The sequence below is a fragment of the Ochotona princeps genome, chromosome 3, assembly GCF_030435755.1.
Source record: "Ochotona princeps isolate mOchPri1 chromosome 3, mOchPri1.hap1, whole genome shotgun sequence".
Taxonomy (NCBI): Eukaryota; Metazoa; Chordata; class Mammalia; order Lagomorpha; family Ochotonidae; genus Ochotona; species Ochotona princeps.
The window spans coordinates 40,978,585-40,996,163 of record NC_080834.1 but is presented as its reverse complement, the minus strand read 5'-3'; the positions used below and the strand labels follow the sequence as shown (position 1 = coordinate 40,996,163).

The 17,579-nt window shown below is 42.7% G+C and overlaps 1 pseudogene; it reads left to right on the top strand.

Annotated features, from left to right (window-relative positions):
• The first annotated feature begins 7,832 nt into the window (after positions 1-7,832).
• On the top strand, positions 7,833-16,365 carry LOC101532384 (high mobility group protein B1-like; annotated as a pseudogene).
• The last annotated feature ends 1,214 nt before the right edge of the window (positions 16,366-17,579 follow it).

Below are 17,579 nucleotides of genomic sequence, written 5' to 3'. Positions count from 1 at the left end.
ACCTCCCAGAGGTGCCCCCTGCTCCTGATCTGAGGTAGGAGTCCCCCAAAGGCTGGCAGGTGGGAAGCAGTGATGCCAAGGAGGTCTCTGGCCCTGCCCAGGGGCTGCATACCTTTCCTGTCACCAGTTTAGCGACTGTTGGAGGACATCCAGGCCAGGGGGATGGATGAGGAGTCAGCATTTATCTGTCTGCTCACCGAGTATTCTCCTGTCTTCCCCTGCTTCAGCCGTTCACGCCTGGCCCTGATTTCCTTCTTTCTTCCATGTCCTTTGAGTGTCCTTAGCAAATAATGGCAAGTTTCTATGCAGTATCTGTTTCCATGCTTTATGTCATTCCCCACCTTACTGTCATTCTCACATGTACATCAGGAAAGGTAATGAACTTGTCTCACATCTGCCTGCAAGTCAGTGACCTGATGTGGGTGGAGGCAAGCAGAAGGAGAGGCGGGCAGGGAGAACCCAGCCATGGAACTGCCACAGCAGACTGCATGTCCCCACACCCGAGGCCCAGGGCAAAATAAAAATATGGCAGCTCTTTATTCCAGAATTAGGCATTTTCAGATGGCAGCAGCAGCCAGGCCAAGTGTGGGCCTCTTACGGGCACAGAGCCTTTGAGACTGGATCCAGTCCTGAGAGCTGGGAAGCAGAGCCTGGCGTTCACAAAGGCAGAGAGGATGTTACAGTCTTTTCAAAATCAGAGCTCTTCGATGGATCAGTTTGAGATTCACACTCTTACATTCCCTGGTCAAGATGTTCCCAGAGGAAAGGTGATTCGCTGGTGCTTTGTCAGAAGGATATACATTGTCCAACATGACTCAGAGATGCTAAGCTCAGTGCCCTTGTCTCCCCCTGAGGTATCTTCTAGAATCCAAGCCGGGGAGACAGCCCCCAGGGGTGTGGAAGGGGTCAGCCATCTCTCAGTCAGATCCCATATCACCCCCTCACCAACAGCCTTGGCTTGTGAGATGTCCACCAGCTCTTCAGACAGTACATTCTTCAAACTGTGTGGTTACTAAAAAATGCGTAACTCATTAAAAATCTACATCCCTTCTCTTTAAACTCCCACTCAGATATTCTTGCTGCAACCCCAGTGACTGGGCAGAACGGCTCTTTCCCACTGTGCTGATCTTCCCATACTTGCCAGAAGTTTCTATGCTGCTGCTTCTGCCTCCAGAATTCTCTCTTTACAAGGTAAAACAAGCACTTCCTTCAATAGTTTCATGAATGACATTGTTTCTGGTTCCTTCCACACCCTGTGTCCCAGTGTCTGTTTTCTTGCAACACTCCAAGCATACTCTAATCACTGCAGTGTAGAATAGTCTGCTGTCCACCTCAATCTGTACTAAAAAAAAAAAAAAAGCTACATCTTACTGGGGACTCAGATTGGATGCCTGTATCACCTAATCTTTGCCTTCTATTTCATGGATAATACTGCTAGGCCATATCTGTAGCATCCTGTCGTTAGGTGGCTATGTGCTTACCATAAATATCATCAAAAAATATTTGTGTATGAGGCAGATGATGAGGTCCCTGTTGTTTTGTGACAACTGCCATGACAAAATACCGTGAGCTGTGTGGCTGCAGCCGTGGAAATGTGTTATCCGGGGATCTTGGAGGCTAGGTGTCTGAGTCCAGGGGTGTCAGCTGGGCTGGGTTCCCGGAGAGCTCTCTCTCAGCGACAGATGTCGTCTCCTTGTGTCTCTCCAGAGCCTCCATTCCGTGTCTAGGTGCGTCCTCTTGTCTTCTAGGAGGACTAGGTCAACCTAATGACCTCACTGGTACGCTGTTATGATGTTAAAAACTCCTGTGTCTAAACACAGCTCCAGCCTGGGGGTTAGAACTTGGCTATCTGGATGGGTTGGTGGGAGGGGGAGGGCGGTAAGGGCCTCCTTTGGAGCGGCAAGGACTTGTTCTCTAATCCTATCACTCATCCTGGGCCTTCGCTGCTAATAACCGCTAGTTCTTTTGCCCTTTTCAAGTGGAAAATCATTCCACTCAACAAGGAAAGCCAGCTACAGAAGGCATCTGCTTGTTCTCCATCAGGTTCAACAAGGCACTGTGGGCCCATGTACTAGTTTACCCTCATGATGATCTCTGAAAAACAACAAAATAAAGCAAAAATAATTTTTAGAAAACAGTCCTGTCACTTTTCCTTTCTAAAAAGAAAATTTTGTAGAACTTTTTCTCAAAGGTAAAAATCTATGTTAGAGTGTGGGCACTGGGCCCAGCAGTTAGCAAGCTGCTTGAGCAGAGTGCCTGGGTTCCAGTCCAGAGTCTGCTCTGGATTCTAGTGTCCTGCTAATGAGCACCCTGGGAAGCAGCAGATAAAGGCTCAGGTTCTTGGGATTCAGACTAGGGTGGAGTTCCTGGCTTCTGATTTCCATCTGGCCCAAACCAAAGTGTTGCTGGCATGTAGGGCACAAAGGAGCAGATGGGAGATCTCTTTATATTGCTTTCTCCCCTCAAATATGGTTTTCAATTTTTAAAAAATCTTTATTTTTACTTGGAAGAGTTACAGAGAGAGAGAGAGAGACAGACAGACAGACAGACAGACACTCTTTCTCTGGTTCCCTTCCCAAATGGCCATAGCTGCCTCAGCTGGGTTGGACTGCAGCTGAGAGCCAGGGGCTTCTTCCAAGTTTGCTACATGTGTCCAGGGGCCCAAGGACTCAGGCCATTCTCCGCTGCTTTCCCAGGGCATGAGCAGGGATCTGGATGAGCAGTAGAGCAGCTGGAGCATGAACTGGTGCCTGAATGGGATGCTAACACCACAGGTAGAGGATGAGTTTGTTACAACACTGTGCAGGACCCCCCAAGTTATTTTAATTTAAAAATAAAATATGCATTAGTTTGCAAGGGATTCTGTAACACAATTTTATAGGCGACTTAGCTTAAATATCAGAAATTCATTTTCTGACAGTCTCAAAAAAAACAACCCAAAATCAAAAGGCAGACAAGATTGAATTCCTCTTTGGTCGACTACTCTCTTGCCGTGTCCTCCCATGATTTTGGTTTGTTTTTGGTATGTGTTCATGCCCCTGTTTTCTTTGCAATGACTTAATCTCCTCTCCTCACAACTGCACTGACCAGATCACGTAAAGGCCCACACTAACAGTTCCCTTTCAGTTCAGCCATCTCCTTAAAACCTTTATCCAGACCCTGATGCCGAGGCACTGAGGGCTACGGCTTGAACATACATATTCGGAGGGCACATAACTCAGTCCATAACAGAAGCCTTAAAGTTATTCCAATATTTTAAGCTATCCTCAGGTCCATTTTGGAGAATGGATTCTTTCCTTCTTTTACGCATGTCCTTTGGGAGTCAGGATGCTTGCTGCATAACCGGATAGTTTTCCTTAGCTGCCTGCTTCTGGAGTGTATGAAGAACAATGGCTACTGCAGGCTTCCAGTGGTGTTGGGCACAACCTTACCTCCTATACCCCTGCTGGGTTTATCTGTGATGGCAGACACAGTGCATAGTTCAGAGCTGCACACACTTCTTCATGTATATTCCATTCCAGAACCTCATTGTCAAGTTCACCTGCGGGATCAGAAGTAGATCCTGAATGGCATTCTCTGATTTCTCTGCCTGCTCAAAGGCAGAGGGCATTATTAATTTTTTTCTTTTGACCAAAACCTACACTATCTAGAGATACCTAGCTTAAAAATAACATTTGAGCTTTTACTATAAAATTATCCCAATATAGTAAATTATTCCCCACTTCATCTCCTTTTTTAAAAAAAGATTGATTTATTTGGAAGTTAGAGTTACAGAGAGATGGGGAGAGACAGAGAAAGATTTTCCTTCTGTTAATGGTCTCAACTTCCAGGGCTGAGCCAGGACAGACATCAGGAAATGTTTAGATTGATAATTAGCCATTAACATCCCCATGCTCAACTATACACATCTAACAGACCTAAGTGTAGGCAAAGGATGTAACATCTCACTTTTTTTTTAATTTTTAAGAATATGCTTTCATTTTATTTGCAAGACAGAGAGAGGTAAAAAAAAAAAAAAAAAGCAGGGAGAGGTCCTCTATGGCTGTTTGAGTCCCCTCAAATGCCTGCAACAGTCAGAACTGTATTCAGTTAAAGCCGAACTCCATCCAGTCTCCCCAGATGGTGAGAAGCACCCACGTGCTTGGTCATTACTTGATGCCTGCCTGGGATGTGCATTAACAGGAAGCTTGAGCCCAAGCGGAGTAGCCAGGACTCAAGAAGGCACATTGACCTGGGAGCAAGCATCCCAGGCAATATCTTAAATGACTGGGCCAAATGTCCACCCTTGCTTTCTTTACAGGTCTTCATTTGTATACCTAGGAAGGGTTCGTGTTGTTCAAGCTCCCTAACATTTTAAAATGAGTCCTTTTCTGCACTAACAACACAAAACTACTTCAGAAATGGCTTTCAGATCAAATAAATGAATAAATAGGTTTAGATACTTCATGAGTCGAAATAACTAACTCCATGAATTGACAAATTTAAATATTTAGCCAGAGGTCACTGTTGGCAGCTGTCTTACATAACTTGTTTGAGGATTCTGAACACCCCTATATTTTCTGGAACATAAACAGAAGAGAAAGAAATAGGCTTTAACAACCCCAGCTGTAGGGGTTCTGAAAATTAGCCCAGCGGCAGTAAGATTGAGAGGATTTGTGTGGGCTACTCCTGGGTCTCTCAGAAAACTTTGAATCACAACACAGTAAATGGGGTAGGAAGAAAAACCCAGGTTACCAGAAAGCCCAACCTCTGCCTACAAGCGTTGGAACTTACCAGAACCTCAGTTTCTGAAAAACCCTCCTTTCATCAGTCTATATGCTGGTGAACCGAGACCTCAGCAGCACAGCTGCCAGATGTACCACATAAATCCATTGCCTTTTCCCCAGGAGAATAGCAATTCGCTGCAGCAGTCACTTAGTGACTAGCATGGTCCTGGCATATATCTTGCTTAGTCAGTGTCCGTCAGCAAACACAGTGACTCTCAAGTCAGTGACCCTGAAGCAAGTCCCTAAATAACATTTAGCTGATAACACGTACAAATTTGGGACCAGTACCATTGCTCAAGAGGCTAATACTCCACCTGTAAACATCAGCATTCCATATGGGTGCCAGTTCACGTTCCAGTTGTTCTATTTCCCATCCAGCTCCTTGCTTTTGGCCTGGGAAAATGGTAGAAGATGGCCCAACTCCCTACGCTCATATGGGAGACCTGACAGAGGCTCCTGGCTATTGGTTTCAGATTGGTTCAGCTCTAGCCATTGTGGCATTTGGGGATTGAACCAGCAGATGGAAGATCTTTCTGTTTCTCCTTCTCCCTGTAAATTTTACTTTCAAATAAAAATTTTTTTTTCAAAAAACCAAGATTTGTGAGTGATTTGGTATATATATATGCACTTATAAATGAATGCAGTCTCAGGGCTGCCCTCAAACCAGACTGCTGTCATTTGCATTCTGATGTGATCTCTTGAGTGACCAATAAAGGGATGGAGTTGCAGAGTGTGGTGGGAATTAGGCAAAGCTCTGACCACTCACTGGGTGTGTACCACGTATGTGAAAGAAACACAGCCTGTTCATAGATAGTTAAGCTTCTAGAAAAGCCACTTGCTAGAGGTGCCAAAGGTACCTCACTGGGCTTATCTTGCAGCATGAAGGCTCACGTCTTGCGGTCAGAGAGAGTCACTCCCCAGCATATATGAAGAGCCCCAGCTCTCGGCAGGAATCACTGGAGCCTGTTGTCAACACCCAGCACTGAGGGGAGACATCAAAGCTCAAACGCACCCCCAAGGCAACAGGACCTGTCCACTGCACACAAAAGATAGCCACCAATCATCCAATTTTAGGTTATTTTTAGGGAGAAAGAAGGAATTCAGACTTTCTGGTGACTAATCAACTTTCAAATCAAAGTGAAGGCTGTAGCTGGAGAAATATGATTTCAGCCTCAGATGAATTGAAAGATCGCAGGTAGAATAGTCAGAAAAAAATCCTACATATAAAAATCCTGTATGACAAGACCAAAACACACACCAACCAGGGAATAAACAAGTCACATATCCAATCAACAGACAACCTTGTTTCTGAGCAAACATTCCCTTTTCTGTGACCTGCAGTGACAGTTACTATTTTCTGTGCAATTTATTCCAGCTAAACTATAACTATTAGAAATAAAACTGGTACAGGTTAGTCCATTTACACTACCATTTTGAATAAGATTTTGGGGGATATATTAAAATAAAAAATGATGCATTCCTTCCATTAAATATTTCTCAAGGATTATTAATTTTTATTGGAAAGGCAGATTTAAAGAGAGGAGAGACAGAGAGAAAGATCTTACACCCCACATGGCCGCAGTGGCTGGAGCTGGGAGGATCTGAAGCATGGGCCCAAGGATTGGGGTCATCTTATGCTGCTTTCCAGGCTATGCTAGATAGGAATTGGAGCAGCTAGGACACAAACCAGTGCCTATATTGGATGCTGACATTTGCAGGTGGAGGACTAGCCAATTGAGCCAACATACCAGCCCCTACTCCCCCAGTTCTGTTGGAGATTTTTATGTTTGTGTGAAAAAACCATTGGGGGAGGAAAAAGGCATAATGAAAAAAGGTACATTAATAAGTACAATTTGATATAAAGTGTTTGTGCACATGTATGTGCCTTCAACAAAACAAACGAGTCACAGACCTACAGCATTGGGAAGCATCAATGCTGAACAAGAAAAGCAGGAATTTTGATAGCAACTATTGTGCTAACTGAAAAGAGGTAATAAAGAAGAGTTATGTGAGGAGAGATCCATCAAGAGTGCCTGTGATGGCAGTGGCACATGGAGTTAACCATAGTGGGGAGTCTTGGTGTGAGAGATGATGAGGGATTTAGGTTGGATGGACTGGGCAGCAGTGGACAACTGCTCCCTGCAAGCTTGCAAATATGATGCATTTCAACATTTCTACCGAAGGTTTGTCAGTAGGGACAGGGAATAGGGAGGATTGAGGAGTCAAGAAAATGGGATTGGAGGGCCTGGCACAATGACTCAATGGCTAAATCCTCGCCTTGTAAGTGCTAGGATGCCATATGGGCACTGGTTCATGTCCCAGGTACTCTGCTTCCCAAGCAGTTCCCTGCTTGGGGGGCTGGGAAAGCAGTCGAGTATGGCCCAAAGTCTAGGGAGCCTGCACCTGCATTGAAGACCTAGAAGAAGCTTCTGGTTCCTTTCTGGCTTTGGACTGACTCAGCTCCAGCCATGTAGCCACTTGGGGAGTGAACCAGAGGATAAAAGATCTTTCTCCCTTTTTCTCCTATTCTCTGTAAAATCTGATTTGCCTTTTCAATAAAAGTAAATAAATCTTTTTTTAAAAGAAAGAAAAGAAGAAGAGGAGGAGGAGGAAGAGGAAGAAAGTGAAATTGCAAAGAATAGAAAGAATATGTTAGAGGTTCTATATATGACCAGAGATGGGATTTGTGGAAAGTTGTGGAAAAAAAAATCATAGGAGGACACACAAGTTGAGGACTTATAGACAGAATTTCATTAAGTAGCTGTAAGTTGCATTGGGTTAACAACACTCCACAGATGAGAGGTGAGGAAAGTTGAATCAGTTACGCTGAAATACATCAGGAAGGATTTGTACTCAAATCTCTCGCTTGGATACTGATAGTTATGATGCTGAATTACAAGAGAAGAGAAAAGTCATTTTAAACTTTAAAAAATATTAAATGTGATTTTAATTTATTTTTATTTAGAAATAGGAAGTGACATGAATATGAGAAGTGAAATTTGAAGGGACGGTGAGGTGTAGGTGAATGTTGGAGAGCTAACTGGACAGATCGTTCATCATAACGAAATGATTGTCCCCATAAGCAGATATGCTGAACACTATTCAGGTAAAGTAAGTAACATGTCACAAATAAGTAGACATGGTTAGTAATTTTTAATGGGAACCCAGTCACTTAGAGATATCCTTGTGTATTAGAGTTTTCCAGAGAACAGACCTGACAGGTGTGTGTGTGTGTGTGTGTGTGTGTGTTCATATGGGTGTGTGTACACACATAAGGAAAATTATTGGGAATTGGCTCATAAGATTGTGGAGGCCAAGAAAATCTAGGACTGGTGACCTGCAAACTGGAGAACCTGGGAAGCCACTCGTGTAATTCTCAGAAACTAAAGACCTCTGAACTCCGATCAGCCTGAGAGTTCAAGAAGCCGGGACTCTGATGTCCACAGCCATACACCGCTGTCCACCTCCAGGAGAGAACAGTTTGCTTTCTTTGCCCTTGTGTTCTAACCCAGCCTCCGTGGGTTGAATGACATTCACCCCCATTGATTGGTTTTCTTTACTCCATGTACTGATTCACATGCTAATCTACTCTGGTAGCACTCTCACAGATGCACCTAGAGATAATACGTTATCAGCTGTCTGGGCATTCCTTAATGCAGTCAGGGTTGACACATGTGAGATGTAATTAAATTATATTTCCATATCAAGGCCATTTTCAAATGTATAGGCATTTTAGGATAATAAATTTCAAGACAAATAACATATCTTTCACAATTTCCAAACTAGGTACTGTGGAACTCTACTGTGGCAGTGTGTTCACATGAATATGTGAAAAGAATTCTGTCACCAAAATTGAGAAATAAGATTAAATAAAATTACTTAAATATCTTTGGAATACCTACTACCCTTTATAATGTTAGCATGCATTCTGAATTTTAAAGAGGAGTACACGACATCACTCCATCTCCCTGTGTTTTGTGTTTGTTTACCGCATCAACTCTTTGGAAGTGTCTTATCAAATCTGTTTTGGGGAGCTCTGCTTTACATGTGCCCCGATTAGACCTTTGTAGAAATGAAGGTGTATAGTGTACATTTTGTCAAAGCAGAAGGGAGGGCAGGTGTTTAGCTCAGCAATTGAAACACTTGCATCTTATGTTGGAGTATCTGGACTATAGCTAGTGACTTCCTCTTACTGTGAATGCACTCGCTGGGGGGCGGGGGGAAGTGTGTTATGGTTCAAGTAATTGGCTTCCCAACATGGGAGAGATGTCAACTGAGTTACTGACTCCTATTTTTGGACCCCAACTTGGCCCCAGGCCACTGCAGACACTTGGGGAAGTGAACCACCTAAAGGGAGCTCTATCTGTGCTTTTCTCTGTTTCTGACTCTCAGATAAATACTTTTTAAAAGCAGATGGATTCTTTTTGCTGAATGGTGTTCCTATACATGACCTGGAAGATAAATTAATAATGGAGGAAAGTGGAAATATTAGGATGACAGCTGCTTTAAAGTAGGACATAACATGCCAAAAAAGCATCCTGAAAGTTTAAAGTAGGAGTTACAACGTGTGTTACTTGGAAGATACTGGATTAGAGTCACTGAATATTTATTAGACAAATGTGCAAGTGTATGAGTAGCTACTTTCCAGTTTGGGGGAAAAATAGGACAGAATTCAATTCGCATTTGAGATGGCTTCTTTTTGGGTGTTCACATGTGAGAAGGAGGAAGTATTGCTGGCTTCACTAAGATAAGCCTCAGCATAAGATTTGAGCTCATTATTTTGCCTTTAATTATCCAAGAGAGGGGTCCTGAAGAAGTGGGCATAACCCCGAAAAGCATATGTAAAGCGTAATATTATGGAGCACAAGGGCATGGGAGATACAGAGCTCTCAGGGTCAAAACATAAATCTGACTTTTAGGTAGTTTTTCTCTGTTAGTCCTTATTGAAAAAGTCATGTACCACAATGGTGTCTAGTGGCCTTGTCAGCTCCCACTGTTGCACACACACACACAAAAAGCTTTCGGGAGCCAAGTCTGAAATGGCATGTTGTTCTTTCTGTTTTCCAACTATCAATGAAAACAGATTCTGTTATCTGAACCTCACAGAGAAAAGGATTCTAGGAGTCCCCTTGTTTGGGTGGGTGAATTAGTGAGGCCTGGTTAGAGATACTGCATAACAAGCCATTTCTTCTTTCAGAGTAATAGTAAAGTGGGATGAAAATCCACAGGAAAAATGGTGAAAACACAAGTTTTAAGATAATGTCAGCCTACTAGCATATACACTGGCTTAAATCCTAGAAAATATTGAGTAGAGATTTTTTGCTTTCACGAGAAAATGAGTCATAGATTGCCTAAAATCAGTTGTACCATGGGAGCTACTGGGATTTTTTTTTTTAAATAAATCAGATTCTATCAACATTGTTCTGTGTTTTTTCCCTCCACTTAGGCTTGGAGTTATGCCTTCTATACACCAAAGCAAAGCACAACTGAGGGCTTTCCTGATCCCTTGAGAATGAGACGCAGGTGCTATCACAATTCATATTCTATTTCCCCTGAGTTACTGGCATTTCCCCATCCTGATCGTTCAGGTTCTGAGCTCTCTAACCTTTCACACTGAAGGAAAACATGTAGGCTGACTGGCCCAGAGGACATGTTCCTCTGGCTCCTGTATTCCTCTGGCAAGGACGGATTTGCAGTATCCATGGTTCACCTTCAGTCTGAGGATTGCAGTATGTTTCTTCTCTGCAGCCCTCCCACCTCCATTTGCCTTCTAGGACTGTGTGTTCTTTCTTTAACAACTCTTTCCAAAAAAAGTTCCTGTGAGTTGAAGAAGAACCTAGAATCACAGAGTTTAAAATAAAACATGGGGCCCGGCACAGTAGCCTAGTGGTTAAAGTCCTCGCCTTGCAGTTTCAGGATCCCACATGGGTGCCAGTTAATATCCTGGCCCTGCTTCCCATTCAGCTCCCTGCTTGTAGCATGGGAAAGTAACAGAAAATAGCCCATAGCTTTGGGACCCTGCAACTGTGTGGGAGACCCAGAAGAGGCTCCTGGCTCCTGGCTTCAGTTGGGCTCAGCTCTGTACCTGTCATCAGCTGGGGAGTGAATCATTGGACAGAAGATCTTCCTCTCTGTCTCTCCTCCTCTCTGTATATCTGACTTTCCAATAAAAAATAAATACATTTTTTTAAAGGTGATGATGTGGTGACAGAGGTCAAGGCTTAACTTGCACAGAATCTTGACTATTTAATTGGCAAAGCGTGACCGGGTCCTTGACCTCCCAGTCACTTCATGTTTTGGTGCTTCCTGGATCTGCCAATCTCTTTAGACCTGAGTCGTGAAATCAGTAGAACACAAAAAACAGCCACACATTATGAACATTAACATTCCTCCTTACCAGTGTTGGAATATCTGTCTAGAATCTTGTAACTGAAATCCCACAAACCCAGAGGTCACCTGTTTGATTTCCCGGGTGAAAGTAGGTACATTTGCAACGTATTCGAGACAGCCATATAGCTTCTGCTTCCTTATTTTCTAATCTTGGGAGTGAGCTGCAGAAAATACTTCACTAGAATTTTTGTGCTGCTAGATTGAGAGGAAATTTGCTTTCACGTTTATTCTTGGGTTTCGTGACTGAAGTGGTAGTGCTCAGTGCAAAAAGAGACTGTTTTCATCCACAACACACTCCTTCACAACTGTTGAACGATATCACATGTTCTCTTGAACTCCTTCTCAAAATGAAACATCTGATTTTTCTATACTGTCCCTCATAGGATATGGTTGTCTGATCCCTCATGATGATGAGCTGTGGATGTAATTCCTTTTGCCAAATGACTTTATTGTTTTCATCCACTCAGAGAATACTGAAGGATCATCTATCAAGCTGAGCAATATTTTAAACAAGAGCATGTAAATAAGGACATATATTAAAGGGTGTATGATTGTACAAGTCATGAAGAGTAGCAGAACAAGGAGATAGAGAGACTGTGTCTGTGGGTATGGGATCGGAGGCTTGCTTGCTCTTGTACATCGAGTTATCGGGATAGGTCTCACTGGTGGAGCTACGTTGAGGCAAGTGTAGGGAGAGGATAGTCCTAACACAGGAGTAAGTGTGATGATGTTTCAAGAACAACAAGAGAGCTCTTTGAGGGAATGAAAGAGAGAGTGGCAAGAGGAAGGTTAGGCAGCATGCTTTGGGCTGAACCATGTACCCTCAAAACTCAGACACTGAAGCCCAAACCCTCAGCACCCCAGATTGGGACCATAAACTTGAAAGCAATGAATCAGCATGAATTCATGAGGGTGGGCCCTCAGCCTGCGTAACTGATGTCCCCACAGACAGAAGAGACTAGCATCTGGATTTGCACAGCAGAAGGACCATGGGAAGGCCCAGGGAAAGTTTGGTTGGTAATCCATGTGGGAACGATGAGACTTCAGAGCAAACTCGCCATGCTAGCACCTTCATCGTGTCTCTGGAATTGTCAGAAAATAAATTTCCATTGTATGAACCATTGAAACTCTGGCACTTTGTTATGGCATCCCTGGGAAAGTGACACAGAAGTGAAAAGAAACCAAAAGTATAGGGCCTTGAACATAATCACGTACAGCGCTTTGAACAAGATGGAACCCAGTGCAGTGTTTTAGGTAGACTAACGGTATGCTTCAGTTGGTGCTTTCGAAGAATCACTCCTGTAATGAAGGTTGGTAACACTGGGTGTGGGTGAATCAGCCTAAAGGCTAAGATACTAGCTAGGATACACACATCCCACTACTTCGCTCTGATCCCTGATTCCAACTTTATTCTTAAACAGATGGCTCAGGTTCTTGCAACCCACATGAGAGATCTGAATTGAGATTCTGACTCCAGGCATTGGTCCCATTCCTGGCCATTTCAGGCTTTTGGAGAGTGAACCAGCAGATCCAACATCTCTCTGTTTCTCATTCACTCTCTTCGCCTCCCTCACTGGCCCTCAAATACATACATACATATTTTTATTTTAAAAGAGAAAAAGAAAATTATAGGGAGACAAGGGTCAAAGAAGAAAAAAATATATAAGACACCATTGGAAAAATGTGGGAGGTGTCTAAAACAAATTTTGGGATATATTTTGAAGTTAGAGCCAAATGGGTTTTCTGATGAACTGGAAATGAGATGTAAAGGAATGTTTTAAAGAATGACACAAGGCTTTTAGCTCTAGGGGCTGGAGAAAACAGAGTTAGCAGAGAGATGGGGGAATACTGTAAGAAAGCTAACTTTAGTGGAGAGGGCCAAAATTTAAAGATACTATTTGGCACTTCAGCTGTTGACTAGCATATGACTAAGGGAAATGATTACAATAAAAATTTAGGTAATGTTCAGTGAGATCACTCGGGTATAATGACAGAAAACAAGGAATGAGTGCAGTACACTTAAACACTTTTTGAGATGAACATAGACTAAAAAGCAAACAGAGAAGGAGCACCAAGTGATATGGGAAGAGAAGAAGCAGTTGTTCTCAAGATGCCAAATCAACAAAGTGTTAAGCAGGACCAGCTTTGTGGCATAAAGGATCAAACTGCTCTCAGGATTGGCAGCATCCCATACGAACACTGGGTAAGTCCCGGCTGCCCCACTTGGGATCCAGTTCTCCGTTGATGTGCCTGGTAACGCACTGGAGTGTGGCTGTTGAAGTCCTTGGGCTCTTGCAGCCACATGGTGCAAGTCTTCTGGATTTGGTGTGGTCCAGCCCTGGCTATTGCAACTGTTTGGGGGAATGAGCCATTATGATATGGAAGATCTCTCTGTGTCTCTTCTTCTGTCTCTAACTATGCCTTTCAAAAAATTAAATCTTAATAAAAAAAGAGGTGTTTCAGAGGAATGCATGAATATTGCAAATATGCCAAATATGATAAAGATCCGATTAGATTTAGTAATTGGAAAAATCAGTGGTGACATGAACAAAGGTTGATTAAGGATAGAAGTGCCACTGGAGAGGATTCTAGAGAAGTTGGGGGGAAGAATTTGTTGTCAGCAATTATTCTGTTTGAAGACAAATGCTGTAAAAGAGACAAATAGTGTAGTTATAGCTAAAAGAGAATGCCAGGAAAGGATTATTTATATATTTATCTGCATTTTGATAACATTATTGCCTGGCATATCCTTTAGTACCACATGTAATAGTAATTGGTGAGGTTAACCTCTGATAACTTAATATTAATGTTGATGCATTTAAAATATTGAATTTTGGAATATTAAAATGTTACCCATAAAACATGGTTTACAGACATACTATTGTCCTTGAACGTCTTTATCCATAGTGTCATCCATTGGTCACAGCCATTCTGGATGGTCTCTGGCTGCACAGTGAATGAAGAGACAATGTGCAACACTTCAACACTGTCCAACTCCCAGCATTCACCGACCAGGGCAGAAAAGTCTGAACATTACCCATGCAGTCTCAAAATAACAAATGTGTGTACTCGACTTTCCTTAAGACACAGCATGCGACATTAGGGAAAAGACATTCTTCTCCTCTAAAATAAAACTTTAAATTAGAAGCAAGGGCAGTTTTATATAAAAAAAGTCCTTATTAAAAACTCCTGCAATTTTAAATCTAGCCTGAATCTCCTTTACTGGGGCAAAGCAAATTTTCAAGGTGATCATTTATCTTGCATTATTAATACAATAAAAATTAATTTTTCTTGACGGAATTAGATTAAAGCAGTAGATTCTGTATTAAAAATGTTTATTATGGCATAAACCTCACCTGTTTCTTAAAAAGAAATTAAAGATAACTTGAATGAATATGCCAAACTTACAAGGTGTGCATTTTTTACTTTAGATAATATGTCCTCGAATTAAAATGCAATTCCCACCTAGCAATAAAATTCTCAGCTCTAGACTATCCATTACTGCGTTGTGGATAGCAGGAAACCATTTACACTGCCTAGAATATTGAGCCTAATAATGCCTTAAAAAGTGCATTTGTGGGCAGGGATTTGGTGTTGCAGATTAAGCCACTACCTATAGTGTCAGCATCCCATATGGTCTCAGGGTCAAGTCCTGGCTGTATCACTTCCAGCCTAGCTTTTTTAAGATTTTTATTTTATTTTTATTACAAAGTCAGATATACAGAGAGGAGGAGAGACAGAGAGGAAGATCTTCTGTCCTATGACTCACTCCCCAAGTGAGCCGCAACTGCCGGTGCTGCGCCGATCCGAAACCAGGAACCTGGAACTTCCTCCGGGTCTCCCGTGCGGGTGCAGGGTCCCAATGCATTGGGCCGTCCTCGACTGCTTTCCCAGGCCACAACAGGGAGCTGGATGGGAAGTGGAGCTGCCGGGATTAGAACCGGCGCCCACATGGGATCCCAGGGCGTTCAAGGCGAGGACTTTAGCTGCTAGGCCACGCCGCCAGGCCCTCCAGCCTAGTTTTTTACTAACATGCGTGGGAAACCAATGGAGTGTGCCCCAAATGCTTGGACCCCTGCATCCACGTGAGAAATCTGGAAGCAACTGCTGGCTTCTAGCTTCAGCCTAGCCCAACCCTGGCTGTTGTGGTTATTTTGGGAATGGATCAGTGGATAGAAGATCTGTCTCTATATCTAATGTAGACTGTCATTTTTAATACTGCTTCACGATGATATATTCATCCAGCATAGAAAGTTATATCAGTGCTTGAAGTGCAGATTCTCAATTTACTCCCAGACATATGAACATTTCACATTTGTCAAGTACATTTTTAAAAGAAAGACGATACTGCAGAACAATTCTATGTAAAAGAGAATGACTTAGTAACAAGAAAAAACTGGATAAGAAGGAGAAAGAACAATTGCTGGAGCTATGTCCTGGGTAGATAAAAGGGAATAGTGCGTGCTGTGCACGTGGAGAAATTGGTCTTGGCAGTACTTTGAGATCCATAGAGACAGCGCCGGGGCAAGTGAGAGCCGGACGGGCACTGGGCGGCTGTGCCTCGCCAAGGAAAAATAACCAACCACTGGAAGCCGAGAGGCAAACTGTCATCATATGCATTCTTTGAGCGAACTTGCTGGGAGGAGCACAAGAAAACCACTCGGATGCTTCCGTCAACTTCTCAGAATTCTCGAAGAAGTGCTCAGAGAAGCGGAAGACCATGTCTGCTAAAGAGAAGGGAAAATGTGAAGACATGGCAAAGGCGCACAAGGCTCGTTATGAGAGAGAAATGAAAGCCTATATCCCTCCTAAAGGGGAGACAAAAAAGTAGTTTAAGGATCCCAACAAACCCAAGAGACCTCCTTCGGCCTTTTTCTTGTTCTGTTCTGAGTATCGTCCAAAAATCCAAGGGGAGCACCCTAGCCTCTCCACTGGTGATGCTGCGAAGAAGCTGGGAGAGACATGGGCTAACACTGCCACCGACAAGCAGTCTTCGGAGAAGAAGGCTGCCAAGCTGAAGGAGAAGTACGAGAAGGATATTGCCGCATACCGAGCCAAAGGGAAACCTGACGCAGCCAAAAAGGGAGTTGTCAAGGCTGAAAAGAGCAAGAAAATGAAGGAAGAGGAGGAAGATGAAGAGGAGGAAGATGAAGAAGAAGATGATGATGAAGAAGTTGGTTCTCGCAGGTTTTCTTTTTCTTGTCTGTAAAGTATTTAACGCCCCCCCACCCGCCCCGTGCACAACTCACTCCTTTTAAAGGAAAAAAAAAAATGGAAATGTAAGGCTGTGCAAGATTTGTTTTTAAACTGTACAGTGTCGTTTTTGCATAGTTAACACACTATCAAATGTGTCTAGACAGTCCTGTCCTGGTGGTATTGTTAATAGCCACTAACCTTGCCTGGTACGGTATGGGGGCTGCAAATTGGCATGAAATGTAAAGCAGGTTCTTGTTCGTGCACAGCACAAATTAGTTCTATATGGGGACAGTACTTGTTCATCTTCAGTTGTCTTTGATGCAGTTAAACAAAATAATTGTTGTTCTGTTTCCTGAGTACCACTCTGTAATTGCAAAAACAAGTTGCAGCTGTTTTGTTGACATTCTGAATGCTTCTAAGCAAATACAGTTTTTTATTAAAAAAGGAAATTTGTCTTAAATAGTGCAATATTTATAACCATATTACTTTATAGTTGCTACTAGTCACATGTGATTAAGTTTGATTCTAGATAAAAAAAATTTAAGATTTAAATCTTTGGTTTCATACCCATTTTTAAAATTTTTAACCATGATTTATTTATTAATTCGAAGAGCAGAATGACAGAGTGTGAAACACTAACACGCACGCCCACACACACACAGATACAGAGACAGAGAGAATTTCCACATAGGGTCTCACTCCTCCCAGATGGCTACAACAGTTAGATTGGAATAAGCTGAGGCCAAGAGACATAAACTACGAGTCAGTCTAACTTATGGGTGGTAAGGACTCAAGTACTTGGCCAATCTTCTACTGCCTTCCAGGTTCGGTAACAGGAAGCTGGATTTGAAGCAGAGTAGATGGGAACTTAGTGGCTGAGGGACCATGGATTTTTCACAAGGTGCAAAGCAAGGAAGTTAGGAACTGAGGAGAGCAAAAGAAGTATAGACTGGAACTATTGTAGGGGATGGGTGATTAGTGTTGAGCTGAGAATCCAGGGCTTCTGGGATGACTAATACAGAATGGGTAAAGGGCAGGATGAGGTTCGCCATGCTGGCTGAAGCCAACACAGTCAGCGGAAACGTAATGCAAACCACAGGTAATGTTAAACGTTTTGATAACCTTATTAAAAAAATAAGCACATATTTTATTTTATTTTTTAAATTATTTATTATTTAACTTCATTAATTACATTGTATTATGTGACACAGTTACATAGATACTTGG